This window comes from Bos taurus, chromosome 26 (genome assembly GCF_002263795.3).
Source record: "Bos taurus isolate L1 Dominette 01449 registration number 42190680 breed Hereford chromosome 26, ARS-UCD2.0, whole genome shotgun sequence".
NCBI classification, from domain to species: domain Eukaryota; kingdom Metazoa; phylum Chordata; class Mammalia; order Artiodactyla; family Bovidae; genus Bos; species Bos taurus.
Genome location: NC_037353.1, coordinates 8,905,877 through 8,933,738, shown reverse-complemented (window position 1 = coordinate 8,933,738; position 27,862 = coordinate 8,905,877). Strand labels below are relative to the sequence as shown.

Sequence of the window (27,862 nt, the reverse complement as noted above, 5' to 3'; positions counted from 1 at the left end):
TCTTGCACTGGCAGCTGGCTCCTTTACCACTGAGCTACCCCTGTAGTTAAGAGGTAGGACTTTGAATCAGGGGAAACTGTGAAGCCCACATCGCCAACAGAGCTGTCATCTCAGCTCTGAGATGTGTGACCTTTAGCCTAGAGTAAAGCACTCATAGACTGTTGTATTATCTGTTATTATTACAGCTTCTCTGAGGCAGAATCATAAACACCAGAACTACTTGAGTACAAGTGTGAGAGCCCTGGATATTTGATGTTTATCATATCATAGCATGTCACGGGTGTACAAACTACATATTCCTTTGTTGAAAATTCTGGCTTTGGGGAAAGTCTTCATATTGAAGCTAAAATTTTAGTACTTAAATTTAAAATTATTTTCTATATGGTGTCTTTGGTGGAAATGGAAAAATGCTGTCCATGGCTCTCAGTACTGCTTAAAATGAGTTAAGTGTGGAGTTGTCGTCATTTTCTCTTTCCTAGGTTAAGCTCTTTCTTTGGGTTTCATACTTTTCATCCCTATGGATTTCATTTATCTTTGTTTTTTTTCTGGTTTTGTTTTCAGTTTTCCCCAGAAGTATTAAGAGCCCAGCGTTAGTCACTCTGAGCCTGGCTGATATTTGTTATGACCTGAGGTAGTATATCCTCCTTCACAGTCAGAGTCTGTGAGGTGACGATGCCTCCCCTGTGTGAGGAGAAGACACCTCCCCTGCGTGAGGAGAAGACGCCTCCCCTGTGTGAGGCAATACACAGCACAGAAACACTGGTTGGAAAGGTCCACTGGAGAAGGAAATGGCAACCCATTCCAGTACTCTTGCCTGGAAAATCCCATGGTCAGAGGAGCCTGGTGGGCTACAGTCCATGGGGTCACCAAGAGTCGGACACGACTGAGCGCGCACACGCAATGTGCCTATCCAGTATGGAGAACATACGCTCAAGAAGTATAAAGAGGTCATTCCATGCTGCCTGGCGCACTGCATGGAAAGCTGTGTGTGTGTATACATGTGTGCAAACGTGTGTGTGTGTGTGCGTGTGTATGTGCACGCATGCTGTCGGCACAGATCTGCTGGCTTGTACCAGGAAAGACCTATTCTCCATTTTCCTCAATGGCAAACTCCTCTTTGCTCACAGTATGTGAGATGAAAATATCATTCTTGTTGCCATTTTCCTTTTGATTAGCTTTGTATCTAGGGCTGCAAGTTTTCCTTTGGACTATTTTTTTCTGATTATTTTCTCACCAGTGGTTAGGAATAGAAATGGAAGGAGGCCAGGAAATGACTTATCTGAAAAGGAGTCTTCTCCCCACCCCTAAGTACATGCATGTAAACAGGAAGAAAAATGAATAGCAACTACCTTTTGATTCCTTGGCTAGATTATAGTGTTTTATTGTGCCACTTAGAAGAAGAGTTATGGAAATATATGTCAGAGTGATAGCCAGCTGGCTATCTGAAGTGAGTATCAGCTTTCTGGAAGCAGTAGAGACATTTTCCTGTCATTTTATTGCATTTTTTTTAGAATTGCCTGACTGCTAGAGAGTGTTCCTCTTGCCACAGTGCTGCAATAAAAGTAAACACATACATTTCTAAGAAACAGATTATTAGAGAGTTTCTTTGAAGTGTTTAAATAAAGAACATTTGTTATATGCTCCAAGCGTTTGATTCTTAACTCTTCCCGGTGGAGCAGCCTCGTGCCTCTCAAACATCACTTAGCATTGAAGGAATCTAGAGAAATTGACAGGCAACCGGTGCTGGACCTGCCCTTCTCTGGTAAACTAGAGACCTGGATGACACGCGAGGCAGTTACTGTCAGTCCCAGGAACACAGCCAGCCAGGACTTTGATCCTTGAGAGAAGAGTCACGTGAAGTGAGACCCACATTTGCCCTAGTTTTCTGCTGGAGCACACATTCCCTGGTCTGGGTACCAGGAGGGGAAGCCTATTACAGCCTGGTGGTCGGCAGAATTCAGGGCTGTTGAAGAGGCTGAAGTTTGTATGGCAGGCGACTGGGGAGGAGGGAGCTATGAGAGGGGAACTCAGAAGCTGAGATGTGTATCCATACAGGTTGAGACCTAGTAGAGAGCAGCTTCTCCTGGGTGGGAAAGAGAATGGCCCTGGCAGGGGTCATGCAGTGTGGAGAGAAATGGAGAGTTCTGGGTTAGCCAGGGTGGAGAGACCTCATTGACCACGTCTAGGGGTTAAGGGTCATGCATTAGGACTGAGGACATAACTCATAGACCCATCTTAACCAATTATAAAGCCAAACCTTGCAGAACTGGGAGGATCTGCCAGTGACTTCGCTGCCATCAGCTCCGTCAGCATGTTGTAGCCATGGTAGTGAAGTTCAGGCCAGGCAAGGATCACCAATGAATGCTAAATCTAAGGGGAAATTTGACGATAGACAAGATGTTTGCATGGTCTGAAAGCATCTCCCCACAGATTACTTATTATAAGGGGAAAAAATAATTTTTCTGGGGAGAAATTGGACAGCACTTTGGCTCGGTGATTGAAATTTATATTGCCAGGGAGGGGTACATAGACTTCACATACTTTCAGCTATGACACCAGAAAACATCACCTCTGTAGTTTTCTGGCTGATAATGCATAAGGTGAATTGAATCATGAGGAAATGTCAGACAAGTCAAAATGGAAATGTTTTGTTAATATAAGGAAAGTGAAAGTTGCTCAGTCGTGTCCAACTCTTTGCGACCCTATGGACTATGCAGTCCATGAAATTCTTCAGGAGAGAATACTAGAGTGGGTAGCCTTTCCCTTCTCCAGAGGATCTTCCCAACACAGGGATCAAACCCAGGTCTCCTGCATTGCAGACAGATTCTTTACCAGCTGAGCCACCAGGGAAGCCCAAGAATACTGGAATGGGTAGCCTATCCCTTCTCCAAGGGATTTTCCCGACCCAGGAATCAAACCGGGGTCTCCTGCACTGCAGGTGGATTCTTTACCAACTGAGCTATCAGGGAAGGGGAGGACTATATATTCCCTTGGACAGCAAGGAGATAAAACCAGTCAATCCTAAAGGAAATCAACCCTGAATATTCGTTGGAAGGATTGAGGCTGAAGCTGAAGTTCCAATATTGGCTACCTGATGTGAGAAGAGCCAACTCATTGCAAAAGACCCTGATGCTGGGAAGGATTAAAGGCAAAGGAGAAAGTGGTGACAGAGATGAGATGGTTGGATGGCATCACTGATTCAGTGGACATGAGTTTGAGCAAACTCTGGGAGATTGTGAAGGACAGGGAAGCATGGCATGCTGCAGTCTATGGGGTCACAAGAGAGTCAGACACAACTGAGTGACTGAACAACAACAACAAATATTCTTCTGAAGTGTCAGTATCATAAAAGATAAAAAAGAGCTATATGTCTCAGATTAATGGCAGCTAGATGCAATACCTTACCCTGGACTGGATCCTGAATTGGAGGAAAAAGAAATGCTGTATAGCACATTATTGGGTTAACAAGGTGGTTGTCAATTAAAGTATTGTATCAATATTAAATCTACTAAGATTGAATACTAACATTATGGTTATATAAGAATATGTCTATTCTTAAGAAATAAATTCTGAAGTATTTGGTGCCGTGATGTATGGAACTTTTTTCCATGTGGCACAGAAACAAAAAAATGTTGAGTGAATGCAGGTGTCTGTAGAGACAGAGAGTGAATGACTCTACGTGTAAATGTTGAGTGAATGCAGGTGTCTGTAGAGACAGAGAGTGAATGACTCTACGTGTTAAATGTTAGTAGTGGGTGAAGATTTGGGGAAAGGGTACGTGGCATTCTTGATATTATTATTATTCTACAACTTTTCTCTACACATGAAATAATTTCCGAAAAGAGAGAGAGAGAAGCAAAGCCTAGCAATTCTATGACTTAAAAAAGAAGGTATGTGGAAAAGATACATGTGTTTCTTAACTATCTTGTTGTGAATTTTCTACCCTTTGTGTTGTCTCCGGTAAGTAAACATTTAATTCTATGGCAGTGTCTGTGTCACTCAGCTGCTGCTGCTGCTAAGTCGCTTCAGTCGTGTTAGACTCTGTGTGACCCCATAGACGGCAGCCCAGCAGGCTCCTCTGTCCCTGGGATTCTCCAGGCAAGAATATACTGGAGTGGGTTGCCATTTCCTTCTCCAGAGTGTCACTCAGCAGGCAAAGGCATTTCTATATCTATTGCCTAAGAAGGTATATGTCGTACAAGAATAAATAACAGTGCTGCTTTTCAAATTGAAGCCACTGTATCATTTGTTGCTGTGGAAGAGATTAGAATGAGTCATTCAGTTCAGTTCACTCGCTCAGTCGTGTCCGACTCTGCCACCTCATGGACTGCAGCATGCCAGGCCCGCCTATCCATCACCAACTCCCGGAGTTTACTCAAACTCATGTCCATGGAGTTGGTGATGCTATCCAAACATCTCATCCTCTGTCGTCCCCTTCTCCTGCCTTCAATCTTTGCCAGCATTAGGATCTTTTCCAGCCAGTCAGTTATTTGCACCAGGTGGCCAAACTATTGGAGTTTCAGCTTCAGCATCAGTCCTTTCAATGAATATTCAGGACTGATTTCCTTTAGGATGCACTGGTTGGATCTCCTTGCAGTCCAAGGGACTCTCAGGAGTCTTCTCCAACACCACAATTCAAAAGTATCAATTCTTCGGTGCTCAGCTTTCTTTATAGTCCAACTCTCACATCCATACATGACTACTGGATAAACCATAGCTTTGCCTAGACGGACCTTTGTTGGCAAAGTAATGTCTCTGCTTTTTAATATGCTGTCTAGGTTAGTCATAACTTTTCTTCCAAGGAGCTGCTGCTGCTACTGCTAGGTCACGTCAGTCGTGTCCGACTCTGTGCCACCCCATAGACGGCAGCCCACCAGGCTCCTGTCCCTGGCAAGGAGCAAATGTCTTTTAATTTCCTGGCTGCAGTCACCATCTGCAGTGATTTTGGAGCCCCGCAAAATAAAGTCTGTCACTGTTTCCACTGTTGCCTCATCTATTTGCCATGAAGTGATAGGACCAGCTGCCATGATCTTAGTTTTCTGAATGTTGAGCTTTAAGCCAACTTTTTCACTCTCCTTTTTCACTTTCATCAAGAGGCTCTTTAGTTCTTCTTTGCTTCCTGCCATAAGGGAGGTGTCATCTGCATATCTGAGGTTATTGATATTTCTCCCGGCAATTTTTATTCCAGCTTGTGTTTCATCCATCCCAGCGTTTCTCATGATGTACTCTGCATTTAAGTTAAATAAGCAGGGTGACAATATACAGCCTTGATATACTCCTTTCCTGATTTGGAACCAGTCTGTTGTTCCATGTCCAGTTCTAACTGTTGCCCCCTGACCTGCATATAGATTTCTTAGGAGGCAGGTCAAGTGGACTGGTATTCCCAGAATTTTCCACAGTTTCTTGTGATCCACACAGTCAAAGGCTTTAGTATAGACAATAACGCAGAAGTAGATATTTTTCTGGAACTCTCTTGATTTTTTGGTGATCCAGCGGATGTTGGCAATTTGATCTCTGGTTTCTCTGCCTTTTCTAAATCCAGCTTGAACATCTTGAAGTTCACGGTTCACGTATTGCTGAAGCCTGGCTTGGAGAATTTTGAGCATTACTTGAGTAGTGTGTGAGATGAGTGCAACTGTGCAGTAGTTTGAGCATTCTTTGGCATTGCCTTTCTTTGGGATTGGAATGAAAACTGACCTTATCCTGTCCTGTGGCCACTGCTGCATTTTCCAAATTTGCTGGCATATTGAGTGCAGCACTTTCACAGCATCATCTCTGAGGATTTAAAATAGCTCTACTGGAATTCCATCACCTCCAGTAGCTTTGTTTTTAGTTATGCTTCGTAAGATCCACTTGACTTCGCATTCCAGGAAGTCTGGCTCTAGGTGAGTGATCACACCATTGTGATTATCTGGGTTGTGAAGATCTTTTTTGTACTGTTCTTCTGTGTATTCTTGCCACCTCTTCTTAATATCTTCTGCTTCTGTTAGGTCCATACCATTTCTGTCCTTTATTGTGCCCGTCTTTAAGGAGTCATAGAGTGTTCCAATTCCTACTCTGATGCTTGCCGGCTGAAGGGTCACTGAAAAGTTCCTTAACCTTGGGATATTCGGCCACTGCATTTTACAATAATATTTGCTTAGCCTTAATATCTTACAACTTCAATGAGAAAACACATGTGAAAACTTTTTGTAAATAATAATGGTCTTTTCTACAAACATAAAATTACTCTTAATAGTTTAGTTAAATATGAAAATTGCCTTGGACCAAGGTAAAGACTTTCCTTAATTCAGGTGGCCTTTCTTCCTTTTAAATGTCAAGAATGATTATACAAGAGTGGTTTGTTTTTTTTTTCCCCTTGACCTCTTTATTCCTTCTGGTTGCCTCGTTTCTAATTCCCTGCCTTTATTATTCTAGGCAAAGCTGCAGTGACGAAAGGAGTGGTGTAATTTTTGAATTTCAAGAACAGTGAAGTAGGCGATGGCAGCGAGCGTATAAAAGGACACGTAAGTCAAACTGAATGTTTTCAAACATCTGTTCTCAAACATCTCATGGGTCTGATGTTCCTCAGAATCTCTCCTGCTTAGTTTTGCAGTGGTCTGTGAGGCTCTGATGGATGGAGGGATCTTTCCGGTCTTCAGCCCCAGGTCAAAATCAGCCAAGGAAAGGCCAGGGTAATTTGCAGGAGGAAGGAGAAAGGTTTGAAGAGGCCACTTTACTCATTGGAGGTGGAAGGCAACGTGGGCCAGGGTGGGAGAAGCACAGAAAACAAAGGGCACGGAAACACTCTCCGAGCCGTTGGAAGTGACAGAAAAGGGTCTTCCTTGCCAGATCAGAAGCTTCAGGGAGGCCTGGGAGAGTCATTTCCTCTAATCAGAATTGCCTTGGTTGCAGCTCCTTATCCAGGAAGATTACATTTACCAGGTCTGCTCCTTCTCTGGAGTTGAAGAGTCTAGGCCAGTGCTTCCCAGACGTGAGATTAAGAATTTGCCCTAGAACTAAATGTGGAAACTTCTTCACTTCTTTTCAGAAAAAGTCTGTCTACCAAAAGTAAAAGTCAGTTGAACTAAACAGTGTTCTTTGTAGTGGTAGTTGACTTCCATTCTGGTGCATAATGTTACTATGTCCATATATACATCCAAAAAAAATCGCCTAGTTTTACTTGTTTTTAATCCTGATAAGAATAGTATATTGCATGTGATATTCTGCAGCCTTCATTTTTTTCACTCAGTTGTACTTTTAAGATTCACTTGTTGCATGTAATAGTAGTAAATGAATTTTTATTGTTAAATAAAATTCTACTCCAAAAATCTATCATAGTTTATCTGTTGCTCCATTTCCTTCTAACAATTGGTATTTTGTTGCCATTCTAATGAGTATAAAATAGCATCTCAATGTGGTCTCAATTTACACTTTCTAATGAATGGTGAGATTGAGCAGTTTTTTTGTGTGTGTGTCCTTTGGAGAGGAGAGGTTATGACTTTAGAGAAATTTTTCAGTCTTGAAGTTGTGTTTCTTTTTTTATTTTTTGGTTTTGTTTTTTGAAAATAGTCTAGCAGTCTCTCTTTCAATTATGTTGTGGTTTCATTGCTCATCTTCATTCTTTTTGATTGAAGTTTTTGTTGATTTGTGTTCTCACATATTATATCCTTACACCTTTACTTGGGTTCTTTTTCTAGTTCTTCTATTGAATATTTACTTCCTTGGAAGGTGGAATCGCTACTTGTAGAATAACTCCCAAGAACAGAGTCTATTTTCTGCTAAAGTATCACTTTCCTTTCACCAGAATCCTAGATATGTGGATCTCTGACTGAAGACGCCCTTCTGCCACATGTGGAGTACAGAAAATAGGTATCTACTGCTGTGAATTAGAGGCATCATCTCTGTAGACTTCTGCAGGCTTATATTCTGCACCCTTTTAATGGACATAGAAAGTCGCTTGAAGATTTTGGTCTCTAAAATGTTAAGTTGCCTTGTGCTTCAGCACATGGGAAAAAAAAAATATTATTTCAAAATGGATGTCAACTGAGAGTGTTGATGTAATAGTTTTTTAATTCATTCTGCAACAGAAACATCATCTGTAGGCCATCATGCCTTTTCAGAGACCACACGGATGTGATGGGAGTGTGTGGATTAGGAGTTTGTGTTGGCGGTGACATGTTAGGCAGGTTTCTACTCTGCAGAATCTTTGTGCTTTGCAGGTTATACATTGGATTTTTAATGCTAGTGTTATCATAGAGAAGGTAGGCACAGAAAACATCCCCAGGGAATGCTGAGCTCTGTGATGAGCGATTCTCCGAGGGGCTACCTCTTATTGGACCCATACCTTCACTTGGAAAATATAAATATCAGATAATTCTGTGTCTTTTCCTCCCTTGGGTAGCAAATTCTAGTGAGTGGTTACTTTGTGTTCTTATTTGCTTGGTTATTGTTGGCTGTCAGTTCACCTACTACTGCCATTTTGGTTTGGTTGGCTGAACACTCCAGGAACTTTGCCTGGAGAGCTAGGAAAGAGATGAAGAAGTGGCGAAGTTTACCAGGAATGGCCAGTGGGTCCCCGAGGAGGCCCTGCCCAGGCTTTGGGCCGGGGAACCATCATTCACAAGCACAAACTGCTTGGGTCTGAAAAGGGTCTGATTACCACTTCCCCCAGTTCTCTTGGCCTGGACCAGCCAGTTCATTTGATAGATCAGCAACTGGCCCTTTGAGCCACCCAGTTCTCCTCTTTTAGCTATAAATGTATCCCCTGGAAGACTGTGATTTGAGCCATTAGCATGATTTTAATACAGTTCACCTGAATGCAGTTTCTTTCCTTCTGCAAAATTGTGACTCCAGTCGTATCAAAATGGTGCAGAGAGATCTCCAGAATGCTGTCTTTCAGGTGTCATTTTTAGTGAGGGCATCAAAACTAGGGCTTGACAGGCATTGTTGGGATGAGTGACCATAAACCTGAGTTTGCTCACCAGGCCCCATCGTATGAATCAGAGCTGTGCTTTGCTTCACACTCACTGTACATCTCCCAGACTTTGGTCCTGATCTTGCTCTCTAGACCAAGAACAGTTCCTCACTGCTCTCTGACTCAACCCTGGAATACTTAGCCATTTGTAACATTTTCCTCTTTCTCACATGACATCATAAATTTGTATATTTCTAAAGAAGGTTCTGAAAAGTAGAATTGTTTTAAACTCTTTCTTCTCCAACCTGCCCTCCTTGCTCCTCACCAAATTCGCATCTGAATACTTGTTATTGTGCCCTTTATCTGATGCCTTCAAACATGCCCACAAAATAATTTCTGTTTGCCTTTGTCTCAGGCCAGGTGTTCAGGGTGGGAAGCATGATTTAGAGGGAACCACGTTAGGTTCCTCAGTAGCCAGATGACCTGGCTTCAAGTTGAATGTCTACTTGAAGTCTGTATGACTTTGGTTAATCACTTAGCTTTTCTGTGTTTTCATTTTCCCACCTCATCTATTCATATGCTGGAGCAATGGTTCTCAAATGCTTTGGTTTACAGTTCAGTACAGTTCAGTCGCTCAGTCGTGTCCAACTCTTTATGACCCCATGAACCGCAGCACGCCAGGCCTCCCTGTCCATCACCAACTCCCGGAGTCTACCCAAACCCAAAACTTTCTATATGTCCAACTCTCATATCCATACATGACTACTGGAAAAACTATAGCCTTGACTAGATGGACCTTTGTTGGCAAAGTAAAGTCTCTGCTTTTTAATATGCTTTCTAGGTTGGTCATAACTTTCCTTCCAAGGAGTTCAGTTCAGTTCAGTTGCTCAGTCGTGTCCGACTCTTTGAGACCCCATGAATTGCAGCACGCCAGGCCTCCCTGTCCATCACCAACTCCCGGAGTTCACTCAGACTCACATCCATCGAGTCGGTGATGCCATCCAGCCATCTCATCCTCTGTCGTCCCCTTCTCCTCCTGCCCCCAATCCCTCCCAGCATCAGAGTCTTTTCCAATGAGTTAACTCTTCACATGAGGTGGCCAAAGTACTGGAGTTTCAGCTTTAGCATCATTCCTTCCAAAGCAATCCCAGGGCTGATCTCCTTCAGAATGGACTGGTTGGAGTAACTGTCTCTTAATTTCATTGCTACAATCACCATTTGCAGTGACTTTGGAGCCCAGAAAAATAAAGTCAGCCACTGTTTCCACTGTTTCCCCATCTATCTGCCATGAAGTGATGGGACTAGATGCCATGATATTAGTTTTCTGAATGTTGAGTTTTAAGCCAACTTTTTCACTCTCCTCTTTCACTTTCATTAAGAGGCTCTTTAGTTCTTCTTCACTTTATGCCACAAGGGTGGTGTCATCTGCATATCTGAGGTTATTGATATTTAAGGCCCCTTTATACTCTTTAAAAATGATTGAGGGCCCCAAAAGGCTTTGCTTATATGAGTTATAGCTAGCATTTGTGGCAGGCAGAAAAATAGCCCCCCAAAGATGTCTACTTCCTAATCCCCAGAACTGATGCATATGTTACTTTACCTGGCAAAAGAGACTGCCAGTGTGGTTACATTAAGGATCTCGCAATGCAGAGATTATCCTGGATTAATCAGGAGAGCTCAGTGTAGTCAAGGGTCCTTATAAGAGGAAGACAGTGTGCAGGTGGCCTCCAGAAACTGGAAGAGGCAAGGGACACATTCTCCTCTGGGTTCAGGAGGAGCTCAGGCCTGTCAACACCTCCGTTTTAGCCCTGGAAGGCCTGTTTGTAGACTTCTGACTTCCAGAACTATAATTTATGTCATTTTAAGCCACCTATTTATAGTCATTTGTTATAGCAGCAATAGGAATCTAATGCAAATATTTTCTGTTAAAAATTAAAAGTGACAAATTTAAAAAATTAATTTATTTAGAAATAATAAACTCTTATAGGTTAGCATCAATTACTTTTTTGGGGCGGAATAGTTATTTTTCAACTGTTAGTGAGACAACTACCACTGCTATACATTTTTATAAATCTCTTTTAATGTCTGGCTTAATAGAAAGTACCTGGATTCTCAAATCAGCTTCTGGATTCAATTTGTTGTGGTATCACGTGTCATGTAGCCTCTGAAAAACTCCCCTGAATATATTCACAGAGAAAGAGCATTGAAAAGGCAAATACTGTCTTAACATTATTATAAAAATAATTTTGGCCTCATGGATTATCTATAACATAGGCCTCTCAGGAAGTACCCTACTTTGAGAACATCTGGGCTAGAACATAGCCACATAGCTATGTCTAGCTGCCAAGAGTCTGAGAATTGCCGTTCTTATTCTAGGTGCCAGCTTTTAAAAGTGAGGGTTTAGAAAGGGACATTAAAGGACATTGATTGTTATATATCAAAGTTTGATACCCATGGTGGGTAGACAGTTGCCAAAATGTTGGTTTCCCTTCTCCTTGTCCTCATATTAGCTAGGAAAAATGGGCGTTCTGCTTAGACTACATCCTTTAGAAATACCTACAGTGGAACACAATGGCATGTAGGTGGAGTCATAACTGCAGAGAGTTGCATTTTTAGCATTTGTAGATTGATTATATGAAATATCTTTTGTTTGGTGCTCACAGACAGCTTTTGATGCCTTGTTTGGGTCTTTTGAATTTAACAATGCACTTCCTTTCCTTGGGTAGGATTATAGTTGAAATTGAACTTCAGCCTAGCTTTGATTCGTAGTTGTCCTTTATGGGTTTGAAACTACACGGGGAGTAACATTCCCTCTTGGTCATTTTATAGATGGTTCCTGCTTCTCCCTCTCAGTATTCTTTTGCTGAAGAATAACCCAGGTCCAGTTTCTGATGTGAAAGAGCACTTAGGAATATTTGTGCAAAGTAGCCTGTAGTTTAAAAAAAAAATGTATGTAAATACAGTAAAAACAGTTTGGCGTTAAGTGGCATGATTTTGAGCTTAATATAAAGCTTAATACTGATCTCATTAATTGATGATATGTGTTTAATGCATTTTTAGTGCTATCCTCATCTTTAAATTGATTATTGTAATAGCTTTTGGGTGAATAAGGACTTAGAAGATATTTTAACATCCCAAATATGGTTAGTTCAACCTCTGGAGTGGGAGAATCCTTTGTATGTTTCACAGAGTTGACTCTCTATTTCCTGACTGAACTGATTGGAAACAAGTTTTGATTTGGGATGGGGGTGGGGGAGGAGAAGAAGCAGAATTTAGAGGCTCAAGCACTTGGGGAAAATGTGTACCTGATGTTTCCTTGGGGAAAATGTGTACTGACTGGTGGGTACTGTGGACCAAAAACAAACCAAAAAATGCTGCCTGTTGTTCTAGTAAAGGATTCAGTAAGGACTGTGGTGGCCATAAAGTCACCCACCACTGCAGCAGCCACCCAGACCTTGTAGCCGGAGGGGAGCTCAGGATGCAGAAGAACAGGCTGCTAACCATCAGGCCATCAGCCCCTTCAGCGCCTGGATGGTGCACAGGGAGGGGAATTCAGGGTGGAGGAAACCCAAAACTGGCCCTGGATAGCTAAGATGCTTGTCAAAGGAACGGCTTCAAGAAACCCAGACTCTTGTATCTTCCGCATACATAAATTAGCTGAGATGTCTGGATTTTTTTATTAACAGCAATCTTTTGATGTTTAACTAGATATTTTTTTCCCTGTAGGAAAAATTCCTGTGTCTCCTGGCTCCTCCCTTATCTCTTGGAAAGTTTTTCAAAGCTATCTGGCAGACAGCAGTCCCTGGCTATAGTCCTTAGTAAGGACTGCGGACAGACATAACTCTCCACTTTTTAGGTTGTGCGTCTTTTTCAGTTGACAGTGCTCTGGGGGCCAGAGGGTCACTGCAGTGTCTGGTTACGATTGTGAACTGGAGGTGGTCAGGGCAGTTCTACTCGCTTTGCTCTTTTCCCCAGCAGCCCCTGAAAACTACCTAGGGATTGTCAGTTTCTGCTCTGCCCCATGGTGTACTGTGTTAGCAGGAATTGGATTGAAACCTTAGTTAAAATAGAGTGGAAGCAATTTTTTTGTGACTCCAACTTGAGGTACCACAAACCTCCTGGTACTAAGCAGCCTGGATCTGGGGTACTCAAAAGTTTTTAGCAACTAGCATCATAATGGTAGCACTTATTACACATATATGAGCATAACAGAAAAACTGTAAGTGAAACTGATAGGAAGGTTTGTCCCTATGTTAGTTTCTGAATACATTTCAGATCATCACCGGTGGTTCTCCAAGCAGGATATCCCTGAGACTTGCTAGGTGTTTCAGGAGGCAAAAGTGAGCTTGCCCGTAGCGCACTTCCCTCTTTAGGGGGTTTACAATCACATCCATATGGTGGCAGAGGTTAGGGTGCTGATTCAGCAAAAGTCTTAGTTAAAAGCCACGTGGTCATTCATTGCAGCAGCTAGCAGTTTTGAAAACATGGGCTGGAATATTTTTCTGATGCTTTAAAATAAGAACAAAACAGTTGTTTTAAGATGGCAAAACAATGAGTGTTTTGATTTGGCATTTCCTGCATTGACTAATCACTATATGTAAACGATTTCTCTGATCAGGAGGCTCCACTAGCCAAGAGCTGTGCCTTACTGTATTTTTTCATCAGCTCTTTAGCAAGCCTGGGCCCAGGAGGCATTTCAGGCTTGTAGCCAGCCCTCCCAGGCCTTCAAACACTCTTTGTTGCCTCTTGCACAGAGGGCCCCAGGGTGTTTTGGAAGCCACGTGTGACTTTAAGGAAAAGATTAGCAAGAGGCAGAAGCACGTACTAGCTGCTTTTGGGATTTTTGCTTTCACTCTCATTTCTGACTGATTTCCAGGCTGACTCCCATAGCAGCTGTTGCATGCACTTGCTCCTTTTTGAACTCCTGGCCTCCCCTAGCCCAGCCCATGGCAAATGCCCTCAGAAACGAAGCCCTGGAGGGACTTCTCTCGTGGTCCAGTGGTTAAGAATCTGCCTTCTGATGCAGGGGACACGGGTTCGATCCCTGGTCTGGGAGCTAAGATCCCACGTGCCATGGGGCACTTAGGTCCCCACACCACAACTAGAGAGCCTGTGTGCTGCAGTGAAGGTCCCCTGTGCCGCAGATAAGACCCGATGCAGCCAGCAAATAAAATGCTTTTTAAAAAAGAAAGAAATGAAGCCGTGGGGACAGAGCCTGCCCTCTGCCTCCCTCCTCTCCGCCACAGTCTAGCTGCCATTCTCCTGGCAGGTGCCACAGCTGGGCTGGTCCTGAGCTTCATTGGGTACAGGTATGTCTTATTTCTTCCTCCTCACACATCTCCCTTGTCCTGCCCTCCCCTCTGTCAGGCGTCCAAGCATGCTGCTGTTCCATTTCGCTGCCCTGTTGTACGATTCTTGAAATGGGTCAACTGTCCGATGCCTCCAGCGGTGTCTTTCACATTCAGACTCATTCATTCCCTCACAGCCACACTTCACACATTATAATCTGACAGACGTGCCTTGAATATTCAGAAAACATTTACTGACCACCTCCTGTGTACACAGCAGCTGTGTGCAGATGCCAGGAGACACAGAGACGAATCGGACGCGTTGTGCTGTTGGTGGGGAAGGGGAGAGAAATGTGGCAGCAAATAGTGAGAGACGACTTCCAGTAAGAACATGGACTAGCTATAGTGAGGACACAGGGGGAGAGGGAGCAGCTTGGTCCCAGAAGGTGTGTAAGTATGGCCCCGAGACAGGAGAAGAGGGTCATAGCAGCCATCAGCCGGAAGCGGATGGGGCGTTCCTGTGACTCAGCCCCTTCCCAATGGGATGCCACCGTGACTAGCCTAGGGCAGGGGGACACCTCTGTAACGAAAGGATCTCTAATGGTGGATTTGGCTCACTGCGGCAGAGGGTTGGAAAGGAATTTGGGAGGCTGCAGCTATCCCTAAAGTAACAACATGGGTAGGCTTTGACCTAAGAAGGTGAATGGTCCTTGGTACAGTTTCTCAGAGATGGAGGACTTCCTTATATTCTTCCTCTTTAAGAATTTGTTGGTTATGTACTCACTGTTTAATGGCCCTGATATTTAGATGCTGTGTTTTTGTGGGAAGACCTCATAAATACTGAGTTTCAGGATGAGCGTAGAATACAAAGACCTCCCAGTCCAAACCAGATCGTGTTTTACTTCTCATTCATGGATAGTACTTGCCCCGGTTTGTAACTGTGTGTGTATGTAAGTATGTCTCCACTCTTAAGTTCTTTTAGGGATGAGAACTGTTGGTTTCCTTTTCAACCTTATGTCCATATTGCCTCCACTGGGCTTGGCATATAATAAGGAAAGAATGAACAGGGCAGACACTCAGCCTGAAAAGTGAACCGAAAAGTCAATGGTGGGGTTTGCACAGTGAAGCCTGAGAATAGATAACTGACTTTTTTAAAAAATTTTTTCAGATTGAAGTGTGGTTGATGTACACAGGTGTACAACATAGTGATTCACAATTTGTAAGGATTATAGTCCATTTATAGTTATTATAAAATCAGTGGCTATATTCCCTTGGTTGTGCGGTATATCCTTGTAGCTTATTTTATGCCTTAGACTTTATACCTCTTAATCCCCTACATACCTTGTGCCCTCCCCTCTTCGCTCTTCCCACTGGTGACCACTATTTTGTTCTCTATATCTGTGAATCTGTTTCTTTTTCCTTTTAAATTTTGGATAACAGAGTTCTAATTTGGTCAAGGAAAAAGGGCAGAAGAAAGTCATCGTTTACTGAAGTCCCTTCCAGCAGATGATGTTTACAGAACCAAAAATGTCTTTTCAAAATAGAATGTGCTTAATGGAACAGATATATATTCTGATTATAGTAGTGCTTATATGAATCTATACATGTGATAAAATACTATAGAACTGCACACAAAAGAAAGGGGCAAGAATTGAACATGTCGAAATGAATGAAATCTTAACAGGATCTGTATTTTGGTTAACAGGATTGTACCAATGTCAAGTTCTTGCTTTTAATACTTTTATTATGGTCATGTAAGATAAGAGGTGCATACATGGGAGCTCTCCACTATTTTTGTAACTTCTGTATGAGTCTCAAAGTATTTTGGGAATTCCCTGGTGGTCCAGTGGTTAAGACTCTGTGCTTTCACTGCTGAAGGCGAGGGTTCAATCCCTGGTTGGGGAACTAACCAAAAGCTGTGTATCACGGCCAAAAAAACATTATTTAAAGGCAAATAAAAATAGATATTACCAAGTCCTGGAAAAGATACTGAACAACTTGAACTCTCTTGCGCTGCTGCTGCTGCTGCTAAGTTGCTTCAGTCGTGTCCAACTCTGTGTGACCCCATAGACGGTAGCCCACCAGGCTCCCCCGTCCCTGGGATTCTCCAGGCAAGAACACTGGAGTGGGTTGCCATTTCCTTCTCCAATGCATGAAAGTGAAAAGTGAAAGTGAAGTCGCTCAGTCGTGTCCCACTCTTAGCGACCCCGTGGACTGCAGCCTACCAGGTTCCTCCGTCCATGGGATTTTCCAGGCAAAGTCCTGGAGTGGGGTGCCATTGCCTTCTAGTGGGAATGTAAAATGGTACAGCCACTTTGGAAAACCTGGGTTTTTTTTGTTTTTGTTTTTTTTTTACAAAGTTAAATATGTACTAAAGGAGATCAGCCCTGGGTGTTCTTTGGAAGGAATGATGCTAAAGATGAAACTCCAGTACTTTGGCCACCTCATGCGAAGAGTTGACTCATTGGAAAAGACTCTGATGCTGAGAGGGATTGGGGGCAGGAAGAAAAGTGGACGACAGAGGATGAGATGGCTGGATGGCATCACCGATTTGATGGACGTGAGTCTGCGTGAACTCCAGGAGTTGGTGATGGACAGGGAGGCCTGGCGTGCTTTGATTCATGGGATCGCAAAGAGTCGGATACGACTGAGCGACTGAACTGAATGGAACTGAAATATATACTTAGCATGCAAGGGAGCAATTTCACTCCTAGATTCTTACCCCAGAGAAATAACCTATGTTCACACAAAAACCTGTAGGCTAATATTTGCAACAGTGTTATTTATTTTATTTATTTAGTTTGGCTGCTTGCAGGAACTTAATTCCCTGACCAGGGATTGAACCCAGGCCCTCAGCAGTGAAAGATCAGAGTTGTAACCACTGGACCACCAGGGAGCTCCCAACAGCTTTATTTCTAATTGCCCATGACTTGAAAAGACTCACATGTCCTTCAGCAAGACAGTGGATAAGCAAACTGGGCACTGATGAAATACTACTCAGTACTAACAAAGAACAAACACAACTAACTGGATGAATCTGAAATGCATTATGTTATATGAAAGAAGCCATGCTCAAAAAGATACATTCTGTGCATGATTCCATTTATATGACATTCTGGAAAAGGCAAAAGTAGGTTCATCTAGTCAAGGCTATGGTTTTTCCTGTGGTCACGTATGGATGTGAGAGTTGGACTGTGAAGAAGGCTGAGCGCCGAAGAATTGATGCTTTTGAACTGTGGCGTTGGGGAGGACTCTTGAGAGTCCCTTGGACTGCAAGGAGATCCAACCAGTTCATTCTGAAGGAGATCAGCCCTGGGATTTCTTTGGAAGGACTGATGCTAAAGCTGAAACTCCAGTACTTTGGCCACCTCATGCGAAGAGTTGACTCATTGGAAAAGACTCTGATGCTGGGAGGGATTGGGGGCAGGAGGAGAAGGGGACAACAGAGGATGAGATGGCTGGATGGCATCACTGACTCGATGGACGTGAGTCTGGGTGAACTCCGGGAGTTGGTGATGGACAGGGAGGCCTGGCGTGCTGCGATTCATGGGGTCGCAAAGAGTCAGACACGACTGAGCGACTGATCTGATCTGATCTGATAGGGTTAGAAAAAAGACCAATGGTTTCCTGGGGCTGGGAATTGGGGAGAAGCTTGACTTACAAAGGTTATAGGGAACTTTTACCTGTATCTTAACTGTGGCGATGATGACATGACTATATGCTTTGGTTGAAACTTATGGAATTGTTACCTAAAAAGGATGGATAACGCATGTAAATTATATCCCAAAAATCTGACTTTAAGATGAAAACACCACCACCAACAAAAGTGAATAATGAATGATGTTCTTTAGCTTAAATCCTCATGAAGGGTTCAGTGGCTGTCACTTGCCCATGATTGGATAAAGATTTGTGAAGTCATTGATTACAGTGATGTCTGTTCAAACTCCAAAGTGTAGCCTCTTTAGTACTTTGGCCTCTAATTGAGCAATGGAAATAGCTATGACTATAGAGATGGGTGTTCTAATATTTTTAAACAGAATGCTTTGGGGAGATTAAAACAAAAGCTTCTGACTCTTGCTTTAGCAGATCCAGTCTTTAGTGTGTGAACATGTAATCAATTGTTGCTCTATCTCCTTTCCTGGCTTCTTTGCTGTTAGAACAGTCATTAATGGAGTAGACTTACATGCATTTTTAGATTGTTTTAAATATAAGCTATAACAACTGGGCTGTGATTTTTTTTTTCCTCCTAGAATGGATGATACAATATTGTATGGGGAAAAACCCAAGTTTTGATTTGGATGGGAGGAAGGAAGGCTTATTTCATCACTATAGCCAGTATAATTTAAATATAACTCGCAAATGTTGGTAGCAGGAATTAGAATATTCAGACTGAAAATTCAGTGGAGCTCTGAAGCAGTATCTCTTAATAATCACCATCTTCTGTAAATCAAAGTCAAAATTTGATTTTGAAGGAAGATTTAACTCTGAACTCTTTGCTTGATTTGTGGAGTTGAAGGATATAACTTCTCCCTTTATGGAACAGATAGCTGGATAATGCATGTGAGATTGCAGCAGTCTTTTCCCAGTAGAAGACTCCTTGTTAATTTAAAACCGGGACTTACTAGGTTGGTTTGGATTTAATGCAATCCAGTATTTCAGTGGAGCAAACACTTAATCATTAACCACTTGTGATGCCTATTATGAGGGTTGGGTTTGCACAGCCAAATAAGCCGCAAGCCCTGTTTTCAAGGAGTTCGCCATCCAGCGTGGTCACCTGAGCTGTGTACAGCCCCCTTAAGTCCAGCTGCAGGAGAGACCCCCTAAGGAGGAAGCCCTGACCTGGGATGCGTCGCTTCAATTGAGCCTTGTAAGTAGACTTTTGTTTGGGCCTGAAAGAGAGCACTCGGTTTTTCAGGCAGGATGAGCCAAGTGCCATATGAAAGCTTTTGTGATCAGGGAATCATCATATTGAAGCAGGGTAAAGAATTTCTTCTCTTTCTTCCCAATTATTCAGACTAGAATATAGATAGATATAAATACCAGAAAAAATATATAAAATTATACTAGAAATACTGGAATACTAGAAGGATATAAAATTATAAGTAAATTACCCCTTTTAGTCCTCTATTAGTTTCTATTGCAGGTATAATTAATTTTTACGACAATGTTACTGTTTTGAAACAACACAGATTTATTATCGTAATGCTTCTTTAAGCCAGAAGCCCAACATGGGTCTCACTGGGTTAAGATCAGCATGTCTTGAGACTTGGCTTTTCCGGGTTAAAATCTGCATGTCTGAGACTTTCGAGAGGCTGCCACTGTTCTTTGGCCCGTAGCCTCTTCCTCCATCTTCTCTCTGACATTTATTTGTAGTCAAATCCAAGAAAGGGTTTCTGATTTTAAGGACCCATGTGATTAGATTGGGGCAGCCTGGATAATCCAGGATACTCTTCCCATGTCAAAATCCTTAATTTATCACATCTGCAGAGTTAGGTAACATAGTCACAGGTTCTGTCCACAGGATGTGGACATGGGGCCATTATTTTGTGCACCATATCTGCCTACCCTTATTCCTTTTATTCTCCCCACTGGTAAATTATTTGGATACCAAAGCAAGCATAAACATAATGTATTTATTTATGAAAGTGAAAGTGTTAGTCACTCAGTCGTGTCTGACTCTTTGCAACCCCACGGACTGTAGCCTGCCAGGCTCCTCTGTCCACGGGAGTTCTCCAGGCAAGAATACTGGAGTCAGTAGTCATGCCTTCCTCCAGGGGATCTTCCCAACCCAGGGATCATACCCCAGTCTCCTGTGTTGCAGGCAGATTCTTTACCTTCTGAGCCACCAGGAAAACCCATACCTTAAAGTACTTTCCTCTTATTAGCACTCACTGAACTGTCTCGTTTATTCCAAGTGCTGTAATTGAATTCTGCTGCTGCTGCTGCTAAGTCACTTCAGTCGTGTCTGACTCTGTGCAACCCCATAGACGGCAGCCCACCAGGCTCCCCCGTCCCTGGGATTCTCCATTCTAGTGAGCAGATATTACTTTTTTTTGAAGATCACAATTAATGCTGGAGGGATCATCTTTGGACATATATCTTGATATTCTTTTCTGCACACATTCGTAAGGAAAATATGAATATATGTGGGTTGTTAATTTTGAAAGAAGATTGTAAGCAATTAATAAAATGGGAAAAAAAAAGGAATACGTGATACAAACGGAAGTTCTCTAAAAACATTGAAGAAGGAAACGAGCATTAATTTGTGGTTTATTATATGCCCATCACCATGCTAGCAGATGACTTCCTTTTTGCCACATCATGTTCCATGGTGATACCAAGAGATCTGTTGTTAGCCCCAGGCTACTGATGAGGGAAATGAGCAGTAGAAGCTCGTGTAACTTGGTCCAGGTTGCGGCTCCGGGGTCCACATCACCCTGCCTCCCCAAAGACAATGGGGACCCCTTCAAGTTATACCCCCTAAAGCTCAGTCCTCAGATGTGGGCAGCATACCAAGTGGTGACTCTTCCGACACCCTTAGATTGTTTAACTCTTTGAATATTTGAGGTGCCCTCATGTGCATTCTCACTTGCACTTAAAAAAAGGTCTCAGGGAATGAGTGACCGCAGTGTTAAATCTGGCATTGCTGCCACACAGCACCCTCCAGGGACTTGTGTGTTGTGACCAGTGGCTCTGGCTGGGCAGCGGGGGCTCCTGACAGTGGGCGACCTTCAGGACACTCAGAGAGTCGCCCTGATGAGTTCTGCTGTGGGGGCTGACGTGGGCTGCACCCTATTCTGGGCTGAGATGGGGGTCCCTGTTGCCATGGGACCACTGGTCTGGAGGCCTGGTTGGAACAGAAGTTCTCCTGGGACTCCCACTGCGGGGTGTTCACAAGTTGGGGTTTGACCCTCCTGAAGATGGCATGAAGCCTGGTAGGGCTGCTTTTCCAGAAGAGCTTCCAAACACCAAGCACGTGTAATTGCTGCCTCCGTCCAGCCTGGCAGGGCCATGCTGGCTGGTAACCAGTGTGATGCCAGGCTGTTGGCTGTTTGCCGGCTCACTTGGGAAGAGGGCAAGGGCTTGGGTTCCATGGTACATTGACCTGGATGTGGTGATGGTTTTGCTTCTGGGGTTATAAAAATCAGGAGGCTGTTTCAGGGTGCAGGTTCGGGTTCCCTGGTTCAGGTCTTATTCCTGAACTTGCTCTTATACAGAAAGAAGCGTGATCAGTGTGTGCAAAATTGTTTATCGCTTCTCCAGAGTGAACAGCGTTTGATGAAGGGATGTCAGAACTGCTTGCTTTTCAGCCTGTTTAGCATGGCTCCAGCTGGCCTGGGCCCAGGGCCTCTGTGTTCCTGGGCTTCTGTCGCTTAGAAGAGCTGCATGGTGGCAGGAGACAAGGGGCTGCTTGTGTGCATTCCGACCAGTGGCAGCTGCAAGAGAGGAGAGTGATAAAGTCTTTCTGTTTTGCTTTTGCTCAACTCTAAAGGCTACTTTAGGGTTTTTATAACATTACAGCATTCCTTAGGAAAGCTTGACTTGGGACATTTATGCTGAGGGTTTTAGGGATCTTTTGTGAGGAGAGGTACTATCTGTCAGAAGGACAGCGGGGATGGAACTCTCGGCTGCCTCTAGCTACCATCAAGCTGTGTGATCTTGTGCCAGTCACTCCCCTTCTCCGGTCCTGTAAGCTGGGGAACTGGGACGAGAGCAGCCAAGTCATTCACACTCAGAACCAGCACTCTGGACACACTTGGTGCTAGGACACTGTGTCCCCATTGACATGCTTAGCTGAGGATTTGGAGCCTGAAAGAGCTGCTTCTGATGCCCGGGTCGTGCCACTTAGACCTCCATGAGCCTGAGCAAGTGACGTTATTTCTTTGGTCTCCTTGATCAGATTGGGGATAAGTCACTTCGATCATGGGGTGGCTGCCAAGATTCAGTTCAGTTAAGTGAGGGAAGGCACTCTGCCAAGGGTCTAGTACCTGGTTAGGGTGCAGCTCAGGGTAGCTGCCCACCGTTAGCTGTGAACTGTTTGGTATATGAGGGGCTTGTGACACTGTCCTTTTACTGCTTGTCACAGAGCGAGTGGCTCCCATTAGCTTTAATTAAAATGAAAAAATTCTGATAACTGTGAACCAGCGGTTCTCTGTTCCCAGGGTTCTCTGTTCTTTGCTGTTACTTTAATTTGCTCCTTGAGGAGTCCTGTGTGGTCTGAGGAGTGGGCTCTGCTTAACTGGGCTTCCCTTTAGGAAGACAATTTTGTAACATGAAACAAAACTAAAAAAACAAACATGACCCAAATGGCTCCACTCAGGACTTCTTAGTTTGCAACTTCATTATTTCAGCACGGCCTTTTCATAGTTCCTAGCTTTAGTCATGAGAAGACAGGTTTGTGAGGTGTAGATGATGGGGTGGAAAAATGCAACCCCGTATTTTTCTTGAGAGAGAATACAGAGACGTGTGAGGAAGAAGGCTTAACTTGCCAAATATGTATTGAACTCTGCTATTTTTAAGGCATTTGGAGATGCAAAAGTGAATTCAACCGATGTGGTCCTTGTCGCCATAGAGATTAGTTTATTGGAACAGGGCAGCCATTAAATTATAGAAATAATGATTTAATTATAGTTGTGATGGTGCCGGGGGAAATGCAGGGTATAATAAGTGGGCAATGTAGGATTGCATGTGATGGGAAGATCAGAAAGTCACCCTGGGGCAGTGGCTTCCAGTTTAAGGTCCGAAGGATGAGAGGAAAGTGTGCCAGGGGAAATGAGGATGCGTCTCCCCAGACAGAAGGAGCACAGCGGCAAAGGCAGAAAGAAGCGAGGCTTGTTAGAGAGACTGGAGGAAGGCCAAGGGGGCTCAGAGGCTGGTGTGCTCTGGGGACAAGGATGTGAATGATTTGGAGAGGTAGGCAAGGGCTGGACTGTGCCATCAGGCCTGGGCATCCAGGATCCAGATTTTTTTTATTCTAATTTTTATTTTATATTGGAGTATAGTTGACTTACAGTGTTGTGTTAGTTTCGGGTATATAGGAAAGTGATTCAGTCATAGTACGTATACATAAACATTCTCCCTGATTCCCTTCCCATATAGGTCATTACAGAATACTGAGTGGAGTTTCCTGTGCTCTAGGGTAGGTCCCTACTGATTATCTGTTTTATGTATAGCAGTGTGTATATGTTAACAGGATCCAGATTTTATTCCAAAGAGCAGTGGGAAGCATTGAACTAGAAAAGGGCCTTGATGTAACTGCATATGTGTTTCCAAGCGGTCACTCTGGTTTCTTACTGGAGCTTAGATTTTTGGGGATAGGAACACAGAAAATATGGGGATACCAGTTTGGAAGCTGCTGCAGCCATCCAGGTTTATTACGACGTCCTGTTCTCAAGTGGGGAATGGAAATGAGTATTTAGGAGGCGCAGCCCACAGGACCACCTTGATTGACGGGATGGGGAGATGCGAGGGAAGGGAAGGAGCCCAGTGCAGTTTCTGTCCTGAGCATCTGGGAGAAGGGTGGTCCTATCTGGGCAGATAGAAAATTTGGGGGGATTGTGGTTTAGGCGGGGATGGAGGAGTGTCTGCTGGACACAGTTCTCCTTCTTTGGGGATGCACTCCCCCTCCATTTCCCTGAGGCCTCTACTCAGACAGCCCCTTGTTAGGGAGACCGTTGGAGACCACTGCAGCAGTCCTCCCCGTAACACCTGTCACCGTCTGGCAAACTGCTTATTTTCTTATTTCTTTAGAGTATATATCCTCTTAAAAGGATGTGAGCTCCTTAAAGGCAGTTTTTTGTCTGTTTTATTCTCTGTTGTGTATCCATAGCACCCAGAACAGTGCCTGGCATACAGAAGGCCCTCAATAAATACTCACTGAATGAATCAGGAGTATTATTTCCATTCTGGTTTTTTATATCCTGTTTAAACTTGAGTGACTTCTAATTAACCCAAGCCCAGGAAAACGTATAGGGACACTGTTCATTTGACATATCAAGTCTTTTTTTTTTTTTTTTTTTAATCTAGGCAGGATGAGTAGAAAATTTTGATTCTCTTCTTTTTTTTTGTTTTTAGTGTTAAAGTGATAGAAGAGGGCAGTTATGAAAATATTTGAACATCATACCTTTTTTTTTGTTCTTTACAAATCAGTATAAACATCTAGCCCTCCATCTGATATACTGTTCAGATTTGGGGGCTAAATTATAGCATTTTGTAATTCCTCTGAGCTTATTATGTTTTGGGAGGGGTGCGGTCATTGACTTTTTGATTACATCTTTTCGACTTGCTGGGGAAAAGTATGGAGACCAGGATCCAAACGTGCTTAAAGGCGAAATCTGAGGGCGGAACAGAATAAAAACCTTTTGTTAGAGATATTGCTGGATCCCTGGATCTCTACAGGGCTGGTAGTTTGAAAGTACTAGCAATTCGTAAATAGTTTCCTAAATCTTTTTTACTTTGGGTTCTAAATCAGTTGCTACCACTTGTAAACAGATTCTCTGCTTGTAAAAGAAGAGGTTGTACATATAATGGTTAAGGGTGCAGCTGTTGGAGTCACACCTCTATTTGAATCCCTCCCCACCCTCCCTCCCACCATCATTTGCTAGCTTGTAACTTTGCACAAGTTACTTAACCTCTTTCTTTAAAATGGATATTACCAAAATTGTATTATTATTTGAGGAGTTAGGAGAAGACAGATACTCATTATTGTTACCATTTATAAGCTTAACATGATTGATGGTATTACTAAATGGGATTTAAATGTAGAAGTATCTTAAAGAGAACTAAGTTTTATAGAGTATAATTGACTCAGTTCAGTGTTCCCCAAACTTGCCAGAATGTAAGACTCTCCTTGAGGTGCTTGTGAGAAATATAAATTCTCAGGCACCTCCCAGTTTTACTGACTCAATCTCCAGAGGAGGAAGCCTGGGAATTTTGCTAGGTAGGCAGGGCAGTGACATGGCCTGGATTTTGTGAGACTGCCATGCTGTGTGCTGTGCTCAGTCACTTTGGTCATGTCTGACTCTGTGACTCCATGGACCATAGCCCACCAGGCTCCTCTCTCTACGGGGGTTCTCTAGGCAAGAATACTGGAGTGGGTTGCCATGCCCTCCTCCAGGGGATCTTCCTGACCCAGGGATTGAACCCACGTCTCCTGCAATGCAGGTGGAGACTGTCTTTTCTTTCTGATATTCTGTTTAGATTCTAGATGTGTGTTTATACTTGTAAGAATCTGTCCCAATTTTGAGACAGGAAACGTCACCATTTATATATGCCATCTTATTCAGAATCTTCTTTCTAATCAAAGAAGACATAACATGCTTCTGGGTTCCAAGGAACACGAGAGGCTGTATAGCTACAAATTAGCCATGTTGGTATAAGTTACTCAGCTTTCTTGGCTACCTTTCTTTCTCATTACAAAACCTACCTGATCTTATTAATCTGCTCTGTGAAATATACGCAGGGACATGTTTAAGTATCTTGGCAGCCTTCTGTCCTCCAGAGTCTCTAAGGTCTCAGTTATTCCGGGCTGTCGAAGTGGCAGTGACCATGGATGCTGTGTCTGTGCATGGAGGCGACCCCTGAGCTTTGTTCAGTGGAGGCCAAGCCCGAGGAGCTGTTCTTTGCTCCCCTGAGAGCTGGGAACAGGAAGGAACGTTGCACTCCACTGCACTCAGGACAGTGTGTTCTTAATCAACTGTTCTGGAAAAACAGCATTTTGTTGTTTTCACACAAGCCTGGAAGTTCATTTCCCTTCTTTGGCCCAGGCATTAATGAATCAGTGACAAAGGAAGATGAACATCTGAAACTTTTTATTCTGAAGGCTGAGCTTTCTACAGGCATCACAAGTGGAGTTGACACCTCCCTAAGGAATACAGGATTCTCACTGTCTTGAAGGTGGTACCTCCCCATACCGGGTAGAACTCGGGGTAGCTGTTGTCTCACAGGAGTCTATGAAGCGTAAAAGAAATTTCTTCTGGGACTTCCCTGGCAGTCCAGTGGTTAAGATTCCATGCTTCCAATACAGGGGGCGTGGGCTCCATCCCTGATGCAAACTAAGGTCTTCACCCCACGTGCCGCACAGCATGGACAAAAAAAGAAAAATTAGTAAAGAATTTTCTTCAACAGCCATTATTCATAATGGTCATGGTTTCATATTGATATTGATTCATCAACTATCAATTCATATTGATAGTTTAATTTCAGGTTGGGCTTAACTGTATCTTTCTATTTACATTATTGTGGGAGAAATTGATTTATGCTGAGAATCTTATTTGGATGATAAGTTCATTTTCTGACCTGTAGCAAATCAATCCACTGTTTGTAGATCTTGTTAAAATGAAAAAGTTGACATACATTTATGAATTTGCACATTGCTACTTCCTTAGAAAAAGCCTGTGAGTTCTTAAGGACACCTACCTGGATGAAGTGAAAGTTGAGGATCTGGAGGTTGGTAGGAATAGGAAAGGCATTTCTTCTTTTCTTTTCCATCCTAGTAGTCTCGGCGGACAAAACTTTCTATCTGCACAGTATTAAGTAACAGAATCCTGAAATTTTAGTGAATTTAAGAAGAGCTCATTCGGGAAATGTTGTGAAATGTGGGCAGATCTTTGTCATTCTGTGGGCAGACCTAAAGGACTGAACCTTCCCAGGAGGACAGGCAGGAGGCGGGTCCGTGTGCAGGTGAGTTTTCCTTCTTCTGTCCTGTGGGCTGATAAGAGGAAGCAGAGCTGAAGTGGGGACTCCCCTCAACTCCCTCAGGAGCTCGGTTATGGGATGAGTCTGGGCCTGCAGCTTTCTTTCCCGACTTCTCTTGCTGTTTCAGCTTTTTTTTTTCTTTCCTCATCTGAAATCATCTTTGTGTGGGGAGAGGCTGGAGGTGGAAATTAAGAGTCTTCTTTTTCACAAGGAGTAGAGATGATTACCCAGGTAAGTGGTATTCTAATCAGCCATAGTCACAGATTCCTATCTTGTCAGGTAAGAGGCGTCTCAGGGAGGAGGAAGTCTGGGGAAGGCCCTCCGGCCCTGTTGACAGGGAGGAGGCAAGGCCCAGGGCCTAAGCCAGGCATTTCTAAAGTGCAAATACAGCATGTAATAAAGACACTGTCTACAAAGCCAGACCTCTGTTTAAGCAAATTAAAAACCAACCAACTCTGCCTTTCCTCCAGCGAATATACATATAAACAACAAAAATGGACAACGATGCAAGATGTGCAATTTTAATTTTGTTAAATAACCCTACTTAAAATTGCAATTATTTATATAACTATGTGTAATAATTTAAGAAATAGTCCTAAGGGTTTTTTTTTTTTGTTTTTTTTTTGGCTAGAGTTTTAATGATACCATATATTTTAACATCTTACCACATTGTCTCACTTTGTAACATAGGAACCTGAGGTTCCTATCCTACCCTTTTTTTGAAAACTCCTGTGGTACTGAATAGAGAACAGAGCACCTTATAAGTACTTAGAGGCGACTTGTTGAATTGGACTGAAGCATGACTCAGTCCATTTATGTAGGTGGAATTCTGCATTACTTGCTTGTGGGTGTTCACATATTCATGATGTTTATTTACAAGCTGTCTAAGCTAAAGAAATGCCTGCTAATTTTCTTAGTTTGTGTGTGAATCATATGGAATTATCTCTGCAAATTAATTCCTTTAATTAACCCAGAGAAGAGG

At 43.1% G+C, this 27,862-nt stretch overlaps 1 protein-coding gene and 1 long non-coding RNA gene across 32 annotated transcripts in view; one reads left to right on the top strand and one right to left on the bottom strand.

Annotated features, from left to right (window-relative positions):
* SGMS1 (sphingomyelin synthase 1) overlaps positions 1–27,862 on the top strand; it is a 323,882-nt gene that overhangs the window by 90,724 nt on the left and 205,296 nt on the right. For 28 of the 31 annotated variants that reach the window (NM_001206135.2, XM_059881886.1, XM_005225396.5 and 25 more), the window contains one exon: positions 6,418–6,506. The gene's annotated coding sequence lies outside the window, so the exon portion shown is untranslated. Of the gene's footprint in view, positions 1–6,417; positions 6,507–18,911; positions 19,052–27,862 lie in introns of those variants that run through there. The other 3 variants (XM_059881902.1, XM_005225399.5, XM_005225398.5) reach the window with 1 other exon arrangement.
* On the bottom strand, positions 25,978–27,052 carry LOC104975938 (uncharacterized). Its single transcript, XR_815608.4, has 2 exons — positions 26,602–27,052; positions 25,978–26,244 (listed from the first exon to the last, which is right to left on the bottom strand). It is a non-coding gene; the product is annotated as an uncharacterized lncRNA (long non-coding RNA).